Genomic DNA, 21,402 nt, shown 5'->3' with positions numbered 1-21,402 from the left:
ATAAGGTGTCCTGAGCAGGAAATTTTAATGTGACTGTTTCAGTCACTGCTAGAATGAGACCTTAACGGATTACACAGAAATGACACACAGGCCCTGCCTTCCTTTCCTGCTACCTTTAGCCTTTACAGTTGACTAACACCCTAGGACCAATCTCCTGGAATTCCTAGAGCTCACTTCCAAGTCTTTGACACTCTCTTTTGAAATGAATGTTCTTGCCTGCCTGACCCCATGATTACTACTTCTAATTTTCTTTAAAAACTATTTAGACATCACTTAGCATCAGAGACTTTTCCGGAGTCCCCCTGAATTTAATGTTTTCTCTTGATATTGACTTCTATCCATTTGCTTCTCTTACTGTCTTGTAGTGATTCCTCCTGTAGGCAAGATCCCCCTATGAAAAATGGTCATCTTTCTGCTCTTAGCTCTGTATGGCCTGGTCAGCATGTATATAGTAGTCAGGTTTCCAATAAAAATTTGATAAGGCAGACTAAAGAGGATAGAACACAAGAATTTAGAGTGTTTCCTTTCATTTATGTTTTCATATATCATGAATGTAAGAGAATTTAAGCAAAAAAGTAAAAGAAAAATGTAGCGTATACACATACACACAGAGATGCTCATTGACTTAGTATGGGGTTATGTACAGTAAATTCATTGTAAAATATGATAATATTGTAAGTTGAAAGCGTATTTAATGCAACTAACATAGCAAATATTATAGCTTGGCTACACACTGTAGAGTATCAGTGGTTTTCTCTCATGATCACATGGCTGACAGGAAGCTGTGGCTCACTGCCACTGCCGACCACCACAAGAAAGTATTATACTATATATGCTGGCCTAGACAAAGATCAAAATTAAAAATTCACAGTATGATTTCTACTTAGCATGCATTACTTTTGTATTACTGTAATGTCAATAAATCATAAGTCAAATCATTAAGTTTGGGACCTTATGCGTGTTTGTATGTGTGTGTATTTGTGATGTGGAGGGAAGGTTTTTTTTTTTTAAATACATGTGTGTGTGTATGTCCACACACATATTCATGTAGGCAAAGCTCTGGCATTTGAACAGATAAATGTTAGGGAAAAAAAGAACAGGAAGTCTTTCCCAATGTTTTCCATAAACTATGAGGCTTGGGTGACTGCCTAAAGGGCTGTACCGGTTTTCTTGTTGTAAGTATGACCAATTCTAAAGCACAGTGAAAAGAGAGGGAGATGAGGTAAAGATCTTTTGTGTGAGCATCATTTATTTGGATTTTATATCAGGAGTTCCACTGACTAAGGGGGGGGCCATTATCCTCCATTATTTCATGTTTCTATATACAGGTAGCCCCACTAGAGCATCACTACCTTCTCCCCCATCTCACTCACTCCTCCCTGTTGGAGAAGTGATTTATCTAAGTGAAGGGAGTTGGGAAGAAAGGACAGGCCAATTCCATTCTTAAGAACTGTTGGACAAGATCTCCCTAGTGAAGGGAGGCCTGTCTTGGCTAACAGTCCTCATGAGTGAGTAGGGAGGTGTGTTTAATTTCGGAGTTTTGGATATCTTCCAACCAGCTGTGGGAACCTCTACAACCCTAACTATACTATGTCTAGCTTACTGACAGCCATTAGATATACAAATATCAATGTCACAGTCCCTTCACTCAAGAAACTCATGGTTCACAGTACAAACCAGTCACATAAACATGATTACAATACAGTGCAATAATTAAGTGATGGCTGAGATAAACAATGGCTACTATGTGAGCACTGAATAGAGACACCCAATCCAACTTGAGGGATTCAAAGTACAAACAGCAGACTGAGTCTTACATGACCAAAATTAGTCAATAAAATAGTAAATCACAGGTTGGAGGTGTGGCTCAAGTATTACAGCACTTGCCTAGCTAGCATGAAGCTCTGAGTTCAGACCCTAGCACTACCAAAAAAATAGTAAATGACAACTATAATTTATTGACAAGTTATGTTCTTGGATGTATGGTAGAACTTTCCATGAATTATCTCATTTAATCCTCAAAATAGTCTGAAATGGATTATTATTACTTGCATCTGAGCAATGAGGAAATTTAGACTGAAAAAAATTGTTTTTGTAAGGTTGGAGATGTGGTTCAAGTGGTAGAGCACCTGCCTACCAAGCACAAAGGCTCAGAATTCAAATCCAGTACTGCCAAAAAATTTTTTGAACTCATATAACTTTTAAGTGATGAGAATGGAGGCATGCTTGTTAGGCTTTTTGTTTGTTTTTTGGCTTTAAATGAGGATTTAGAAAACATTTTCTGTAAAGGGCCAGATAAATATTTTGGGCTTTGCAAACTATATCCTCTTGGTTGTCACTACTATGAGCTCCATTGCTACAGCATGCAAATGTCCATAAGTCATACATGATTCAGTGGGCTATGGGTATGCTCCAAGAATAGTTTACTTACAAACACTGAAATCTGAATTTCATATAATTTTCCTGAGTCATGAAACATTCTTTTCTTCAGATTTTTCCAATGATTTAAACATCTAAAGAAAGAGCCTCTCCTATCTGTACAAAACCAACTGTATACTAGCAGATTATACAAGCAGGAGAAGGCTAGATTTGGTCCATGGGCCATTGATCACGCTACACCCAAATTCCTTTCCAGTTCTTCTTATGTTTTCTTCATCCTGTGTGATGGCTGGGTCTGCATGGTTTTATTTTGCTTTTCTTAAAGAGTAAGTTGCTGGATTTTCTTTGATGTTTTCTAAAGTATCATAGTTTCTCATCTTCACAGATTCCTACTTAGCTGAAAGTGGGCTTATGGGGTTACCAGTTAGAATCCAGAACAGTCTGTCTGCCCTGCTGAAGCCTGGACACATTTGGCAGAACTTTATTTCTTGTTCTTTCAATCTTGAACTTTACTTTGTTTTCATTTGTTTTTCCCTTGCTATTCTCTGGCACATCTCTGAGTTAAGTTCTTTCCTTTATAGGTCCAAATGGATAAACTGATAATAATCCAACTGATTTCTTCAGAAAGTGACCCTCCAGTTGCTTATGACATGAAGGTACTGGGGAATTCTAGAACAGTCCTTGTGAATTCCAAAGATGACAAGTTAAGGCTGTTGTAGAAATTGTTGTTCAGAAACCTTATAGGAAAGGAACTAATAAAATTGTCAACATTCAATTCTGAGCCTTGTAAAAATTGTGAAGAGAATGATTAATTTCTGAGCACTTCCATCTTTTCTTAGAATAATTTATGACTGCTTGTCATCGACTTACACACCCTGCACTGTTAGCCACCAACCATCCTCAAAAACACCCTTTATCAACTACTTGGATGAAAGTCATGAGTGTAATGACCTTTAGTATTTTAAGTCTATAGGATGAGAACTCTGTCCTCAGCACCCAGAAATGGATTATATTTTGGCAGAATTGCTAGTTGCCTACTCTAAAATCCATTCTACCCTTTTCCTGAGTGCACTAAATTGTTACCCAGAAAAATATCTGTCTGGACTAAATACTAATTTTCCAAGCTTCCTTACTTCTGAGCTTCCATAGCTGTGAGTAGATGTCTAAGTTCTAAGTGACGATGTGCCAAGGGAACTTCCACTGAGCAGCTTTTAAGAAGCACACATAGGTGTCTGGTGTCCAACACTCCTGTCCTTCTTTCTACCCCATCTCTTTAAAATAAGGATGCTATGACTGAATCTCCAATAGCCACCTCAACCATGAATGTGAAGATCCTATATAAGGATAGTGGGTGAAGAGCCAAGAGGATATCAGTCCCTGATTTCATATGTTACCAAATGAGCTTGAGATTACCTCAGGATTTCTTTTACATGAGAAAAAAGTAAATTTTTTATCCTATTTAAGTAATCATTTTATTGAGTTCCCATTACACAACTCTTCCTCTCTTTTTTCTTTTGGTGGGACTGGGCTTGAACTCAGGGCTTCACCCTTGCAAAGCAAGCGCTCTGCTGTTTGAGTCACACCTCCAGTCCTCCTCCTATATCTCTTAACTGACACAGTAATCAAGTTAGTCAAACTCATGTGGGGAGAAATATGGTCTCTCTGGGTTTTTGAGGCAATTTAACTCATATAACCATCAAGTATCCAATGGTTGGTAAATGTGAGTGGGGACTCCTCCTAGGTTATGACAACAATCTCCTGCCCTTTTTCGTCAGTTCCAATCACTTCTCAACTCAGCTCCAACCTTGCAGCCCTTCTTCATACCTCAAGAGACATGCTAGGATAGAGGTCAAGATCAAAACCATAGGCTCCCTTCATCCATACCTGCACAACCACTTCCTAGCTGTATGACTTGAAAGAAGCTAACCTCTTTGTGTCTCAGTTCCTCATCACTGAAATGATAATCTGAACTACAATTAGCTCACAGGATTATTTTAAGTAGTTGATGAGTTAATTAAGTAACACCCTTAAAATACTATCTAGCACAAAGAAAAGCTATCCAAGTGTGTGCTATCATTATTGTTATTATTGCTAGTACCTTTGATGCTTTGGACTAGACATTGATAGGACTTCCTAGTATTGGGGCTTGCTTATTTAACTCCCTTATTTGTTCATTGAAGTAGTATTTTAATTACAAAAGAAATAAAGTTTCACTATTAAAAATATTCAAGTTGTATATAAGTCAGTAAAGCAAAAACTCAAAAGCCCCTTCCCATACTGGTCTTCCGACTCTGACTTCCACTGGCAACCATTATTAATTAACTACATATACATTTTTTCAGATATGTCCCATACCTAAGAAGCATACAGACATGTGGAGGGAGAGGGAGGGAGAGAGAGAGAGAGAGAGAGAGAGAGAGAGAGAGAGAGACTAGCATATACTAACACCTATATTGGTCAGTTACTTAGGCATAATGCTCATAATATACACAATTCAACTACTTCCTTTTTTGCTAAGTATCAGTTGAATATCTTTAAAAATGTTTACCTGATATTCCCTATTTAAGGGCATCTAAATCATTTCCCTTTTTCCTGTTATAAAAAAAGTTGCAATGAATTTCCCTGCCTAGTATATTTGTGCACTTGTGTGAGAATATTTATTAGGAAAATTCTCCAAAATAGGATAGCTGGGTCAAAGCGTACATGCATCAGAGATGTCACTGGAAAACCCTCCAAAAAACTTGTTTTCATGTTTGGTCCCACTCACAGGGAATGAGCGTTCTCACCACATTATTTTTAAGATTGGGTGTTATTGAACTTCCTCAAAAGATGAAAAATAATGCTTTATTGTCTCAATTCTTAGTATGAGTGAGGGTGAGAACCATTTTGGAAATTTATTATTCCTTTTATTTCTTTTTTTCAGTGAAATGTCTTTGGTTTATGCCTTTGCCTTATTTGAATCTTGTTTTTTGCTTGAAGATTCTAGGTTTCTATGCTCTGAGCTGCTTCACATAAGGTACTCCACTGTAATTCACTCCCTTTCTGATTTCTGACATCAGCTTTCCTTTCAACTGGCGTCTTGGCCTGAGTGCCCTGGCTCCAAATGCCCTGATCTAATTAAGTATATGAGACCATTTGGTGGACAAATTTAAACACACACACACACACACACACAGATGCATCCAGGTTCTTTAGGTGACAGAATAAAACACCGAGGCACTACTTTTCTTGGCCATGGCTTCCCCATGAGGAAGGGGGTTGCTCATAAGACTGTCTGAGCTGGCATGCAACCTCAACAGAGGTCCACTGTCCTAAACAATGTGACATGAGGACCATGACAACAGACCAGTAAGTCGTACCATCCTCTGTCATGCTCCCTTATAGCTCGATCTCTGGGAGTGGCTGAGAAGGACCAGGTCCTCCAGGCTGTAAAGGCTCCTGCATGGGCCATCTAGAGCTCACAAGACTAACTCTAAGTGATACATTTCTTAGGGAGTCTGGCATTACCGCCTAGCTTCAACTGCAGCTCTTTATGAAGAAGACATATCGGAGAAGGTGGAGTTCAGAAAACCATATTCTAGTTCCAGTTCTACCATCTTCTGGTGTAAGACCTTGGGCTTAAATTTGCTGATCCTCCATTTCTTCATGTGTAAAATTAAGACAAGATTTGCCTCAGAAATATTGAGGAGACTAATTGAAATAATATATTATGAAATTTTTTTGTAAACTGTAAAGGGCTGCTCAGTCACTATTATTGGTATTGTATATTATAATTATTATTATTTTAGTAGTGATATTCATACCAATAACAGTAACAGCAGTAATAGAGTTCTTTACTACTTCTCTTTAATAATTGCTTTCAAACGTAGAATCTTCATGGAGAGTCTCCTTGGGAGTACTTTCAGTGCTTTTCCCTGAACAAATGTTCAGTGTTTGTTAAATGGCTAATGGAATGTATGTATGAATGAGTGAAAGACATAAGTTGCTTTTCTTGGTTCTCTCTCTGCCTTCCTTGGAGCATCTCTAAGATACATTTATAGTAGAACACCAAAGGTTTCCCCTTACACCCCATCTTTGGAGCAGGAGGGAACACAGACCTCCACACTAAGAGCAAGGTAGCTCTAGTTGAAAATCGGTATAAAAGGCAATACAATTCTTGGTAAATATGTGAGTTTTAGGTCATACGACCTGGTTTTAAATCCCAGTCCTAATAACTCAATTGTGTTATTAACCCCCTCCTTATGCCTTGGTTTTTCCAATCTGAAACATGGGGGTAGCCATTATTCCTACTTATGAGATTGTTGCAAGAATTAAGGAAGCTAATATCCTTAAAACAGTGCCTGGAATATAATAGGTGCTACATACACATAGCCAGGGTTACTTGAGGAATTGTAGACTCAGTATGGATAGGAATTTGATTTTCTTATTCAAAAGAAACTAGAAAACCAATTTTTAGGTATTTCATCAATTTTCAAAATACACCAATCAAGTAAGATGTGTTGACCACGATTTTGATTGGGACAACATTTGAACTGTTTTTTCAAGAACTTGTGCAATCCCCTGGGTTGTGAAACAAATGTGCATAACAGCCCCAACAGGGCAAAAGCCCCTTCCTTCCACAGATGTTGCGAAATCTGGGTATTCATTCATCCCAGGTAGCACTTGAACACAGGAAGCTAAGGCACTTGGCAAAAGCAACAAATTCCTCTTCAGAGCAAAGAGGTACAGTAACAAATTGAGCTCCAAGGACATACCGTGCCATCCTACGGATCTCCAGCCAAGTAAGACACCTGGCCTCTGAGAATAATTTTGTATTCAACAGTGCTAACCAATCCATCCACCATTATTTATGCTTTCCCCACCCATCCCTGCTCTCCTTCCCACCAGCCAGTCTGCACCAACCCATGTCCATCATTTCTTTCAAGTTTCAACACTTTTCTGGCCCTGCCCTTCCCTGAAAGCCCAACTTCCCTATTTCCTGAACACATAAGTGTTCAGTCCCCACCACAATAGGCCCCTGTGTGTGTGTTCAGTGAGTCAGAATGGTGCAGGGAAACTCTCCAGGACTTTGACATCTGGCAGAAGTGGGGTTGAATCCCAGCTCTGCCATTAGCCAGCTATGACCTTGAGCAAGTTATTCAATAATTTTCCTCCACTGTGGAGTGAATAATCACAAGGCCTGGGAGAGTTGTTGTAAGGATTAAATCAGATAAGTACTTCATTCTCTGTTTGACACATGCTATGAGACCTATTATTCTTAGCTTTACCTCCATTTTCTGGTAGTTTTACATAATTCTTTTCTTTTAAAATCCAAATTGCCCATCCCTTGAGAACAGAAATTGAATTCTATGTTTTATTAATCCCATAAAAATGTCTAGCAGAGGCTGCTTACAGATTAGTCAATAATTGTTTCTGAAATTATTGGAATGTTTCCATAATACTAAGGGCAAAGGTGAGAAGGACACGTGAAGCAGGTTGGTGGCCTCGACAGAACTGGTATAGTGTTGTATAAAGCAGATACTCAAGTTTGACTCAAAACACCTGAGTTATAATAACCATAGCAAGGTCTCACAACCTTGCTAAGCTATTGTGTCTCTGTCAGTGAACCATGCTTGCCAACCTCCTACCCACATTTCTAGGGTGTTTTGAGGATCAGTGGTCAGGGTCTTTGTATTACTGTTTGAAATGAAAACATCTTCAAACAGTAACATAATAGAAAAATGAAAGACGTAAGAGTGGTCAAGTAACTTAGACTTCTTGTAATTACCTAGAAAAGGAAGAAAGAGATGAGGTAATTTTCCTAGAAACTCCCCAATCCCAGAGCACTGTTAGGATCTGAAGCCTTGAACTATGTACATAATATCATCCTTCCTGAAATGACCAGAGATGACTGATGATCAGGCTGTACTTCCCAAGGCTGCTTAGAACCAGATCTGCTTGCTCTCTAAATGCTACCCCTCCACCTGAGTTAACCTTCCTATGGCTAAAGATAATTTCTAAAATGCTAGGGGCATATTTGGGGAGCTACTTACCCAGAAAAGTTCTCCTTTAGATAGATTACTTGTGGAAGTATTTAACTCTTCACAACTAGGAGTTTGAGGAGCGATAGAGAATTTCCATCTGATTGCTTTACCTTACTTTTTTTTCGTTGGAAAGAACCTAGTATAAAAAAGCAAATAGTCTGCTGTAGAATATACAGTAGAAAACAAAAGGTCTAGTTATCTTATTTCTATCATTAGGGCACTAGTGTGGGTTGAAGGAATATATCAAGAAACAGAAGGCCGGCTGGATAGTTCCACAAAGCCTACCTCGCAGGCATTTATTATATGTATGAAAGGGCAGGTGGTCCTTGAGGCTCAGAGAAGTTGTTTTCTGAGAACATGAGCTTGTGTCACAGCGCTGAGGAGAGACAAACTCTATACAATCTGGCTGGAAACCCATGTACAAATCCAGACTGCAATTCAGTTACTTATTTGAGATGTACTTAGAGACCAAATCCAGCCTGTGGGAGTCTTTGTAGTTTGCCTGGCTTTTGTCTTATTTGTAGGGAAAAAAAGATGTTTTGTAATTTGAGCAAATTGTTAAAAATCATTTTTAACTGTTTTCTTTATGGTCTTAGAAAGTCACAAAATCCGGCCCCCATGTTTTCTTGAGTAAAAACCACTGGCGCTGAAGAGTGCTGGCTTTTTTACCATGTTTGTGCTTTCCAGCTTTGCACATCTCTCACCATTTCTGCTTATTACCCAACATGGGGCCTTTTATCATGGCATTTGCATTGTTTTTCTTGTAAATAGAGATATATATTCTGTAGTTATATGTCTATCAAAATTTGGAAAATTGAATACAAGACTAGAGGGCAAATTGTTTCCAGAAATTTGAAAGATATATTTCCCTTTGGAAATGAAGAATAAAACATTCTGATACAATCACATATATTACCTATGAATGCATAATATATGTAATATCTATATATAAATCTATATCGTCATTCTTGTCCTATCACAAGCTTCTCCTAATCTCCCCAAAGAAGAATCACAATAACTTTGACCTTGAAAGAGTTTCAGAACTCACTGATTATAATAGACTTTTTGTGACAGAAACTAATTTCACTGAGTTGATTCTATTGGACAAACAAAATGCTCTCTCTTAAAAAATAAGGAAAAAGAAAAAGGTAAAGGAAGATAGGAAGGAATGAAAAAAGAAGGAAGGGAGGGAGGGAGGGAAAAAGGAAGGAAGGAAGGAAAGAATTAATTATAAAACAAAATTTTCCAATAATTATAAAGCAAATTTCTCAGTTACTAGACATCCTGGAATGAAAAATAAAAGACAGCATGGTATTTTTGCATCTTACTGAAGTTTCATCTAAAGTCGCTTTTGCTTGGGTGCATTGGTTTTGACAATGTGGAGAGGAACAGTCACAATTTTTAATCTTGCAGAAAGCCGTGGACAGAGTTTAAGACAATGTTAGGGCTGCCAAGGACTCATTCTTTGGAAGAAAGGTTGATTCTCCTGGAACTTCTCTTTAAAATAATTTTAAAGGTCCTCACTCAGAAGACCAAGGATATAAAATCTGAGTATCAATTAACTGAATGCTGAAATGTGGCAAAAGCAGTAATGTGGCCTAGTACAAAGGGGCAGCGGGATCTGTAAAACCTAAGTCTGAATGCTAATCCTTCCACCCATGATTAATGTGACCTTTATTTTTCTGTGTTCCAAATCCCCATTTATGAGTCTTGGATGACCAATGTTTCATAGACTTGATATGAAAACTGCATGAGAAAAGGTAAACTGGCTCTAGTAGTTACTCTCAATGTGAGGTTCTGATTGTTTTGTTCTTGTTGCTTCCTTTACATGTGATAATGATACCCACCATAAATTGAAATGCTTACTCTTTGCCAGACCAGTATCCCTTACCCAGACTTCCAGTTTTTCCTGCTTTTAAAGTTGCTCCAGGGTTGTGGGTATAGCCCAGTGGTAGTATGTTTGCCTAAACATGTGTAGACCCTGCCTTTAATTGTAGCACTGCAGAAAAATGCAATAATTGTTTAGTGATGATGATTTAACCCTGCTTGCTGTTGTTGCATGAAAGTTACCATAGACAATGTGTAAATGAATCTGTGAATGTGTGTGGCTGAGTTCCAATAAAACTTTATTTAGAAAAACAGACAGCTGGTCCATGAACCATAGTTTGCCAATTAACTATGAATCTTCAGCATCCCAAAGTTCTTTCTATCCTAAGACATTGTTAAAAATTTAGTGTGTTTTAGGAAGGAAAGAAGGAGGCAAAAAGAAAAGAAGAAAAGAAATAACTAAAGAACTCAAACTGAATGTATGTAGTACATTGTTATTTTAACTGAATGCATAGATGTTTCTCTGTCCACCTGTCTTAAGCGATTTACTTTAGCTCAGACTTAGTCAAGTCCAGCTATCATTTATTGATCACTTAATCTGTGTGGGTCTTGTGTCAATCCTTACATGAAATATTTAATCTGTGCAACCATCTTATGAGATAAATTAATTTGTATACACATATTTTACAGATCAATAAGTGGAAAATTAAAAGGGTTTAATACTTTCCCTGGTTTCATAGAACTGGTAAATTGGGGAATTGGGATTTAAATCTAGTGAGTTTGGGTCGTCAATCTATACCTTGCTTGTTTCAATAGTAAAAGTATCTAAAAATGGTTCTGTCATAATCATAGAGCACTAAATCAGTCCTAGTTTTCTCTATCCTACTAAGCACTCATAATTACCCTCAGTTATTAAATATCTAGCTAGTCCTCACTATGTTCTCAGGTTTGACCAAGAATTCCTGATTCTTGGGAGAAGGAAATTTTAGTCCTGGCTCTGCCTCCAACAGACCTTGGGAAGTCTTGACCTTGGGTTTCCTTGGTAAAATCTACTTTTCTTGTCCCTTTCTAAGACCAGAATATTTTGGATGAGAATTGGGTTTTTGTACTATTACCTTCCATGATATTTTCAAAAAAATATTAAACCTACAAAAACTTGAAAGAACTATCAACAAATATTTGTTTACCTTTCACTAATCTCTTATTGCTATTTGAGTTCCTCTCTTTCTCTATTTGAAAGTCAATTACAGATATCATGTCATCCTTAAAAATATCAACACATATCTTCTAAGAGTAAAGATACGCTGCAACCACAATACCAATTGTCATATCTAAGGAACTTAATTGATATTTATGTAATTATATTATTAAAATATAGTCTATTTAAATTTCTTCAATTATCACACAAAAAACTTTTTAATTTCTTCTTAAAAATCGTTCAAGATTTTGCATTTTATTTGGCTTTCATGTCTCTAGTTTTCTTTAATTTAAAGAAATTCCATCCTGTCTCTTGATTTCCACAACTTGATAATTTGGAATAGGCCAAGACCACCTGGTTTTATAGAATGTCCCACAATCTGAATCTAGCTACTTATTTATATTAAAATGGTAGATTAAACCAGAAATGGTGAGGGCATGCCTATGATCCCAGGTACTCTGGAGGTGGAAGCAGCAGGATATCCAGTTCTGAGGCCAAGATAGTGGATTCAATCCCCAGTTTGGCAGGTTAGGTCATGCCTCTATATGATACTGTATGCATTTTTATCAGAATATATTCTAATGACAATATAAAACGCAAAGGAACTTTGAACTTACTCAGTAATTTTGTTGTTAGTATTGCTGTTGGAATAGTAAGTTTGAAACAATTTCCTTTTATATTGTGGACACAGAAAATGAATAAATATATTAACATTTTTGAAACAGATTTCTCACATATTGAGAGATACAAATATGGACAAGGAAAAGAAAGGAAGTACCTTGTGGTATTGGATTTGAATGGGAGATAAGAGTATGAACTTTATCTTTCTTAATTGCAAGTCCCCAGATGCTGGTTTTTAAATGATAGTCCTCACTACAAGAAACCAGAAATCCTTAAAAAAAATGGCTGACCCCAGGGCTAGCCAGATAAAGTGTAAGTTCATCCTGGATTAGTTTGTTATTCCAGAAATGCAGTAGGGAGTACTTAAAGAGAACCTGTTAAAAGGACACAGGAATGAGCTGATATCACTCATATTGGCTAGATTTGGGATCTCTAAATAGCAAACAGAATAATGATATTCAGAGATTACAGCACATTAAATAAGAATCTGTATTGCAGTGAAAGTTGAAAACAATGGCAACAAAAATAACTGCATATGGGAGAAAGTTCTTCCTTAAAGTAGTATAAATGCATGTCCTTCCCCCAAACCTGCATTTATAACATGTTCTCCCAGTGGTTCTAATTTCCTCCAGTTGTTTGGGAACAACTGCTGTATGTTACCTTGCAACTCTTTAAAAAGAGATAATAAAATCTTAAGTTTAGCTTTACCCTGGAAGAAATTAATAACATAAATATACACAAAGTAGAGAACCTAGTTAACCCAGCATGATTTGATTTTCCTTTAAAATGCTTCTGAAAATGTTTTTCTTCACTGCTCTCTAAACCAGTTATTCTGGCTACTCCTAAAACTTGTCATCTTATTCTAGTATGTTCCTAAGAGGATTCTTTTCTTCTACTTTCACCACAGTCCCTTCCCTCAGTAGTGAAAAATATATACAATGATGGGAAATGGAGGCACCTGCCTTGGATTGTCTCCCGGCAATGACTTTCATTTGCTCTGGTTTTTGTTGCCGCTTCACCAGGCACACTAGAACTTTGGGATAACTGATTGCTTCTTGGAATTTAATGCAGAGGACCGTACTGTCATGCGAAATGTAGACATGGCTTTGGAACTGCGTAATGATGGGTAGAGTTTACATTGTATTAGATATGGGCTTATAAGAAGAGTTGTAAACAGAGCCTCAGTGTTTTCAGAGATGGCTTAAATGGTTGTTTTAAGAATGTTGGTTAATGTCTAGGCATTAATGGCAATTCTGATGGTCTCTTAGATTAAAGTGAGGAAAAAGGTATTGGAAACTGGGGAAAGACCATCCTTGCTACAAAGTGACAAAGAACTTGGCTAAGTTGTGTCCATGTCCCAGTGCTATGTAGAAGGCAGAGTGTAAGAGCAGTAAATTAGCATTTTTGAGGAGAAGAAATAGCTATGCAAAGTGAAGGAACACTGTGTGGCTTCTTTTGATGGCTTATAGTAAAATGGGAGAGAGGAGAAATAAAGATAGAATTTATAATCGAAGGGGAAGTAGAACTTAAAAGATTTGGAAAATTCTTGGCTTGTCCATGTAAAGAATGAAAAGGCGTGTTTGGAAGAGAGTACTAAGCGTACAACAAAAGTACTGTTTGACAAAGACCTTAACATGGATGGACTAATGTACGGATGGAAGGCACCAGCAATGCGTGGAGGAGTCATGAGAGTGAGATCCCCATAGAGCCCCCCGTAGAACAATTCTTAGTAGATCCATGAGGCTGGGGCTTCCTACAGTTAGAGCTATCGAGCCAATGTAGAACTCCGGCCCACAAGAGCCAGCCCCTGGGAGCTGCTGCTGGTTTGAATACTGCCAAGGCATGGGATGGGGTTTTCCTGGAGCCTTGATGACCCAAACCCCACCTTAGTTTCTCTGAAAGGTGGTAGATAGAGTAAAAGATGATTATTCTAAAACTTTGAGATTAAATGTTTATCCTGTTGAGTTCTGGACATTCTTGAAACCTGAAATCCCTTTCTTCATTCCCTTTCAGAATGGGAACATCTAGCCTGTGCCTGTCTCACCTTTGTTTTTTGGGAGCTCATAAACCTGCTTGATTTCACAGGTTCACAGCTGGAGAGCACTTTATCTGGGGTTGAATCATGCTTTGAGTTTCGCTTACATCTTATTTAGATGAGACTTTGAACCTAAAACTTTAAAATTTAAATTGAAAAGAGATAAGACTTCAGGGAATTTGGGGATGGAATAAATGTATGTTGTATGAAAAAAGAACATGAATTTGGGGGAATCAGAGGTGAAGCCCTCATGATTGGAATTACACACTTTATAAAAAGACTGGATGGAAACAGAAAGGCTCCTTTGTCTTTCCATTTCTTCTATTTTTATAAGGACACAACATTCATCCCCATTAGAGGACACTGTAACAAGTGGCTATCTTGGAAGCAAAGATTGCGAACTCATCAAACATTAAACCTGCCCATGTCTCAATTTTGGACTTTCAACTTCTAAAACTGTGAAAAAACAAACTTGTGTTCTTTATAAATTATCTGGTGTTAGGTATGTTGTTATATCCACACACATGGACAAAGACAGTGTCATCATTTGTCAGACTAGAGTCTTATGTAATCAAGGGAAAGACTCTAGGGAGTAAATAGCAGTGGTTCCAGGGTAGTGATTAAAAGAAAATAACAAGTCAAAAGACACCAAACCTCCCAGTACTTTGATCTTGAACTAGCTGTTATCACCAACCTTTTGATAAGGTTGTTAATTCTATGCATGAGAAATTCACCCCTATGACTAATTCAATTCCTAAAGGCCCAGCCTCTTAATGCTGTCATACCTAGCCTTAAATTCCAGCACATGAATATCAGAGGGACACATTCAAACCATGTCAGGTACCCAAATGCCCTTGTCTAGGCCCTCATCTTCAATGCTTATAGACAAACACCTATTGCGTATTCCACCATCCCTCAAACTTGACAGATCTCAAATAAATCATATAACTTCCTGACAAATTCTTTCACCTTTCTGGCCACTAGCTTCATACCAGGTATACTATAATAGTTATAAACATAAACTTTGTTGTAAAATAAGCTTAAGAATAGATTTGAATTCCACTTTAAAAAAGAAGTATGACTTTTTGAACTCAACAAAATTTAACCTGCAACAAAAGAGTAATATCACTGTCTGAAGAATATTTACTGTCTGGAATAAATGCTCTATACTTTGTATATAAAAGGTATAACAGTATAAAAGTTTAATAAAAGCTAATTATTATTTCATTTGCCTTCTCCTTCTCTTCCTAGTTTTCTGTCTGGTAAATTATCACAAGCTGTTCAATCTTTCTCTAAGCCTTCTCTCTTATTTCTACACAAACACTAATCCTTACCTATCCTACCAGGATGTTGAACAATCTCCTTATCTTCCTACCTTCAGTTCGTTATAGACTTGTGTTCCTATTCTATGTGATAGATTATCCATTTCACAACTAACCCATTCTTTAGTCTGCCACTGGTATTTTACCTGCTCAGGAGGAGTCAATGAGCTTCCAGCTCTTTCATAGTAAATTCCACAGTAAGTTCTCAGTCTATCTACAGTGGACAGTTATCATTTGGTTTTTCCTAGCCTTTTTTCTAAATTTATTCTGATAAACACATCCTTTTCTTTTGGTGATTGACTTATCATCCCCTCTCTAACCATGGGACTTGAATGGGGGCTGTCAATCACATTATCTTTCAGTGGCCACCAGAACAGACATGTATCCCAACTTGAATCATATGAGTTTTTTTCTTCTTGTGGATTTTTTTTTTTAATTGAGATGAGGAGAAAAGAGTCTTTTCTTTCTGGTAGCCATGCTTTCAGGGCATAGTGAACCTCAGAACTGCCAGTTGCCATCATTTGGCCTATTACAGCCTGAAAGAAGGAAGTGTGCTAGGATCATGTTCCAGTTTTCCTTGAGGTCTGCTTTCCCTTGATCTTGCAGCAGATTGTCTACGCAAACCAATGCCTTTCCCACTTGACATTTACTATCAGTTAGGATGTTAGCATTTGAAGCCAAGCATTCTGATGAATAACTCTTTTTACCAGATCTTGTTTTCGTTCTCAATCTCATTCAAGCAGGTCCTCCATTCATCAATGAAGATGATCTGCACATCCTTTTCTTCTTGGCTTTAACCAAATTGGTCTCTCTGCTAAGAATGTATCTTTCATTTCAAGCTCTGAAGTCTGTATGTCCTTTACACCAAGCTCAAAACTTGGCTCCTCTTCAGGAGGTGTGCCTCAAGCAGTAGAGCATCTGCCAAACAAGCATGAAGTCCTGAGTTCAAATCCCAATACCATGGGAAAAAAAAAAGAGTCTTTCAAGGAGCTCAATTTGTCTTCCACAAGCACAAGACTAGACTTTAGAATCTAGACTTTAGACTGAACATCTAGACTTTAGAATCTAAAGCCTGGAAGTATTGAGATTCTTTCATGCAATTTACTAATTAGATCATTAGATATTTGGGAACTATCAAAGTTTCAGTTCTAGTTATGGAATACAGTAGTCCCCTTTATCTGTAAGGGTTATATTTCAAGTCCCAAAGTATATGCAGGAACCAAACTATGAATGTACCGAATTTTATATGTACTATGTACTATGCTTTTTTCATATATATACCTGCTATAAAGTTTAATCTATAAATTAAGAGTAGTAAGAGATTAGCAAAAATAATAAAATGGAACAATTATAACAATAAACTGTAATAAAATTATAAGTGTGATGTTTCTTTCAGCTGCCATGAGGAGATACCATATACAGAGTGGATACACTGAACAAAAAGATGATTCATGACCAATGCAGGACAGAGCAGGATGGTACAACATTTCCTAACACTACAGCACACCACTCAGAACTTATAAATTATTTATAGCTGAAAACTTCCGTTAATATTTTCAGACTGTGGTAGATTGAAGGTAACTGAAAGCAAATTGTGAATAAGGAGGGACTATTGTAGAAGAAAGAGATGAGAAATCCATCTGGGATAAAAGAGAATTTGCACACAGCCATACTGATGGACTAAGAGTTCAGTATAGAGTTAACAGAGAGAATGTCTGGAAGGAAATTCTGGGGCAGGAAGGAGTGGTTTGGATGAGTTATAAACAGAAGTGGGCTATCAGGCCATGAGGAAGGAAGGAAGTTTGCTGTTTGTCATGGATCAAGGGAGGGGACACAGAAATGCCTCCGTAAAGGAAATGGAGATGGTGGAGAAAGGAGTTAGACCCAGGTTCCTTCACACGTAGGCCCCTGAGGGCAAAGGATCTTTTGGTAACTTAATAACCAGTCTCTTTTGGAATCTGAAGAGTAGTTCAGCAAGGTCCTGGAGAATTACTTTAAATTTTATTTCATATTATTTTAAAGATGTGTGTGGATGAAACATTGATATTTTATTCCTCTCCACCTTTCCACACATAGCCTGCCTACTTCTGCCAAGTTGCTGAAGTTTCTAGTGTGTACTGGAATATCATATCTCCTAGGAGTTCATAGATTTACTATGTTTAACATCTTTAAGATGGACTCTATCTAACACATCATTCTGTACTTTTTAAAAAGGGTAAAATACGTAATCCTATAGAAAAAGTGACTTAAATTTTTATCACGGATATTAGAATGCTAGTATAAAGTTTGTTTCAATAGCAGATTGTTAGTGAAAGGAAAATAAAAGGTGAACTCAAGAAGACAAAAGATAAACAACTAATTACTTCATGATTCTCATTTGAGCCAGCCTGGAAAAGTCCCCACAGTGTACAATCAGATAACTATTAACTCCAAACTCAGTGAGCAACCAAATAGCTCTCACCTGATGGACTGGTTGGCAGAGGGTCTGGGTGGTGGACGATCTAGTTTGCCAAGGACCTGTCCAGATATGTGCAGTTATATGCAATAAAGGGTGTCTCCCAATGCTTTAAAAATGATGATGGACCTGTTAGCCAACTAGGGTGCACCAGAGAAGAGAGACATGCTCAGTTTTCTGTTCATGTGTCATTCCCTACTCTGTTCCACTATGGTCTCAGTGCTTCATCTTTAAAATAAGAATCAGTAACCCAGCATTATAACTTGGAATCTGGAGGAGGGCTGCTTTCATAGTTGTTCACACTCAGCACCACAGTAACCCCTTCTGTTTGTATACTGCTTATGTACGTCTTCCTGGCCTAATCAGCTCTGCATCTCTGGGTGTGCCTACCTCCAGGACCTACTTAGTACTTTGCAGGAGTAGGTACTCAGTGTTTGGCCAATACTTATTTACAAGGTCAGGCCTCACCTTAGGAGTTTTACATTTCAAGAACCCCTCCTTGCTCCTCTTTGATTCTGTTCTTTAATACACCCCGAGATATCAAAAAACTTTACATTTCCTTTTTCTAATGGTGTCCCAGACACTATAGTGGCACCAGGGTATGTGAGCAGACATACTGGCAGACCTGTTCTATGAAATTTGCACTGTAGCACTAGAGACAGACTTTAGATGTAATTTTCCAGTAAAAGTAAATACTGGATGATTTGTATCCACCATCTGTTTGTATACTGGAAAAATCCTCCCAAAGATGCTCATTTCTATTCTTTAGGAAACACTGCCAGGAATGCAGCAATGATATTTTCCAAGCCTAAATATTGCAACATGCATTCAAATAAGTACACATTTACTTAATAGGCAACAGAATGTAATATTTGAAATTAGGACTGTTCCTTAAAATCCAAAATACATAGCTGTTGAGGCTCAAAGAAGACAAGGAAGATGTGTATTTTAGTCCCCAAGGCTCTACTTTGTGATTGGTCCACCCATATCCTCTGCTCTTTTCTGCTACCTCTCTCTTCCTCCCATGTACTGTCCTAGTCACACTGACCTCCTTTTTGTCCCTTGACCTAGACAAGCTCAGCTCTGTCTCAGATGCTTAGCACTGGTCCTTTCTTCTCTCTAACACCCTCTTCCTTAGATCTTTGCAAGATTCCCCACTTCAATCATGTCTCAGTCCAAATGTGACCTTCTCACAAAGGCTTTCCTCGCTTTCACCTCCAGTATCCCCTGCCCCGTTCACTCTTGATTCTATTAGTCTGTTTTATTTTTTCCTAACATTTACATCTACATGGAAATTGTCTTGAGTCTGTCTCCCCTTCCACCCTGCCCCCTGCTACAATGCAAACTTCATGGGGCAGGTCTTTGACAATTTATCTGCTCCCATATCCCAGCACCTACAGTGGTACAGAGCACAATAGGTACAAAACAAAATTCTGTGGAATTGACAATAAGCACAGTTCTTTGGCCATATGATGCTCCTCTGTCATGTTTCTTTGGCTCTTTGGAGTACAGGACTGGGTGACATGCTCTTTCAAGTTTAAGTCTGTCCAAACATCTATAGGAAACTGCACATTTTATGGGAAAAAACAACAGTAAGAACCTAGTTTTGGTTAGAGGGGAAATAGAAGTCAAAGTTTAGGGGGGAAAGTATAAAAAAAAGAACTATGTGAAAGAATCTGGTTAAAAGGGGACTTTGGGTGTCACTTTTGGAGTGCTGAAATTGGACAACAGACTTGACTTTGCCGCAAACTCACTATGTGGCTTTGAGCTTCAAATACCACATTTATAAAATGAGGAAAGAGGAAGTCCCTTCAGTCCTTTCCAGTGACCATTCTTTAAAAGGAGAAACCTATAAGGACCTGGTAGAGCTTAGATCTGGAATGTACTCCCAAAGGCTTATACATTAAAGGCAGGTCCCCAGCTTAGTGCTATTGGGAGCTGGTGAAACTTTTAGTAAGTGGAGCTTAGTGACAGTTATTGGATTGTGCTCTTGAAGGGGATAGTAGGCAGCCCTTTCCTCTTCTGTCTTTTGCCCCCTAGCCATGAAGTGAACAGCTTTGTTCTCCCACATGCTTCTGCTATGATGTGCTGCTTTTCGTGGGCCCAAACCAAGAAGGACAATCTATTATTGAGCAAAACTTCTAAAACCACGATCCAAAATAAGTTGATTGTCTCAAGTATTTGCTATAGTGATGGAAAGGTGGCTAATGCAGGATCTATAGTAGGAAAGTGTACCCTGTCCTAATTATATTATGAAGCTGCTGTGCAATATTCCCACCAAAAACTGCCCCATAAAATGAGGTCAATAAGGTTTACCTTTGAGAGTTAGCATTAATAATCAAAGGCCAGATATGCAGAGCTGTCTAAGAGATAAGACAGGGCTTCTAAGCTAGCAAGAGAAGACCATAAATAACCACCAGTTTCAACACATTAACATGTTTAAAGAAAAAAAATGTGTCAATTAGAGGTGGGCAGAATGTTCTTTAGCAGGGAAAGAAGGAAAGGCCAGAGGCAAACTGCTGGTTCTATCATCCTTCTAGTATGGCAGAAGGGGAGGGCCTTCCTTCTCAGGGTTGCCCTTGCCTAGGAAAGGCTGACCTCAGCGCACAGAGTAGTCCTGGGGCTGTGGCTGATAAATGTGAGTATTTTCAACAAACTATAGGGTGATGGTTAGGAGTCCAGACTTTTCATAGCTGGTTTCAAATCCTAACTCTGTCATTTATTGCGTGACCTGGGTGGATAATTAAACCCAACTTCTTCACCTGTGAAATGGGAGTGATAATAACAACAAGTGTCCCCCAAGAATTGTCAGGAGGATTAGGTTAACATGTGTTAAGTACTTAGAGCAGGAGCTGTAGTTATAATCCCACTGGCAAAACCATCTCTGACTAACATGTGTGCCTCAGGTCTAATGATATCAGTATTTATCTCCTCTCATTTGGATGCAACTTTCAACAAGCATCATAATTCTTCCCATTCAGGTTTGCTCACAGAAAAAAACGAAACAAAACCCCCAAAACCTGCTTCTCAGAAGTTTTGAGAAAGTGTACCCCAAAGCATGTAATTTCTTACCGTTCATCCATAAAGTCTGGGTGTGCCTGACACTCGTATGTTGCTTGGCCACAGAGGCAAGATGCAGGCAAGCTACTGAAGGAAGACTTCTCATCCAGGGCAGATTGATTTTGATTTCCCAGTTTTCACATTGGCATTCTGGTGGCTGTTTCAGTCTCCATGTTTGGGGACTGGAATATGGATACATAAGCTCTGATTTCACTTAAGAGTGTTGTGTGAATGGAAAGGGTGCAATTGTTCAAAGTACACTGTATCCATGTGTGGAATTATCACAATGAAACCTTTGTATTATTAATGTATGTTAATGTATAATAAACTTTTTTTTTAATAAAAGAGCATGATGTGGAGGTCTTCAGCCTCCCAAGCCAAAAGCCATAGCTAACTAGTTTTTCTTTCCAATAGTGATGCCAGCTGTGTTAGTTCCCTGTGTGATTCTGCACAGCAGGCAGGACAGAGGAGGGCCTGATTCC

This window comes from Castor canadensis, chromosome 3 (assembly GCF_047511655.1).
Source record: "Castor canadensis chromosome 3, mCasCan1.hap1v2, whole genome shotgun sequence".
Classification (NCBI taxonomy): Eukaryota; Metazoa; Chordata; class Mammalia; order Rodentia; family Castoridae; genus Castor; species Castor canadensis.
This window is presented reverse-complemented; position numbering follows the sequence as displayed.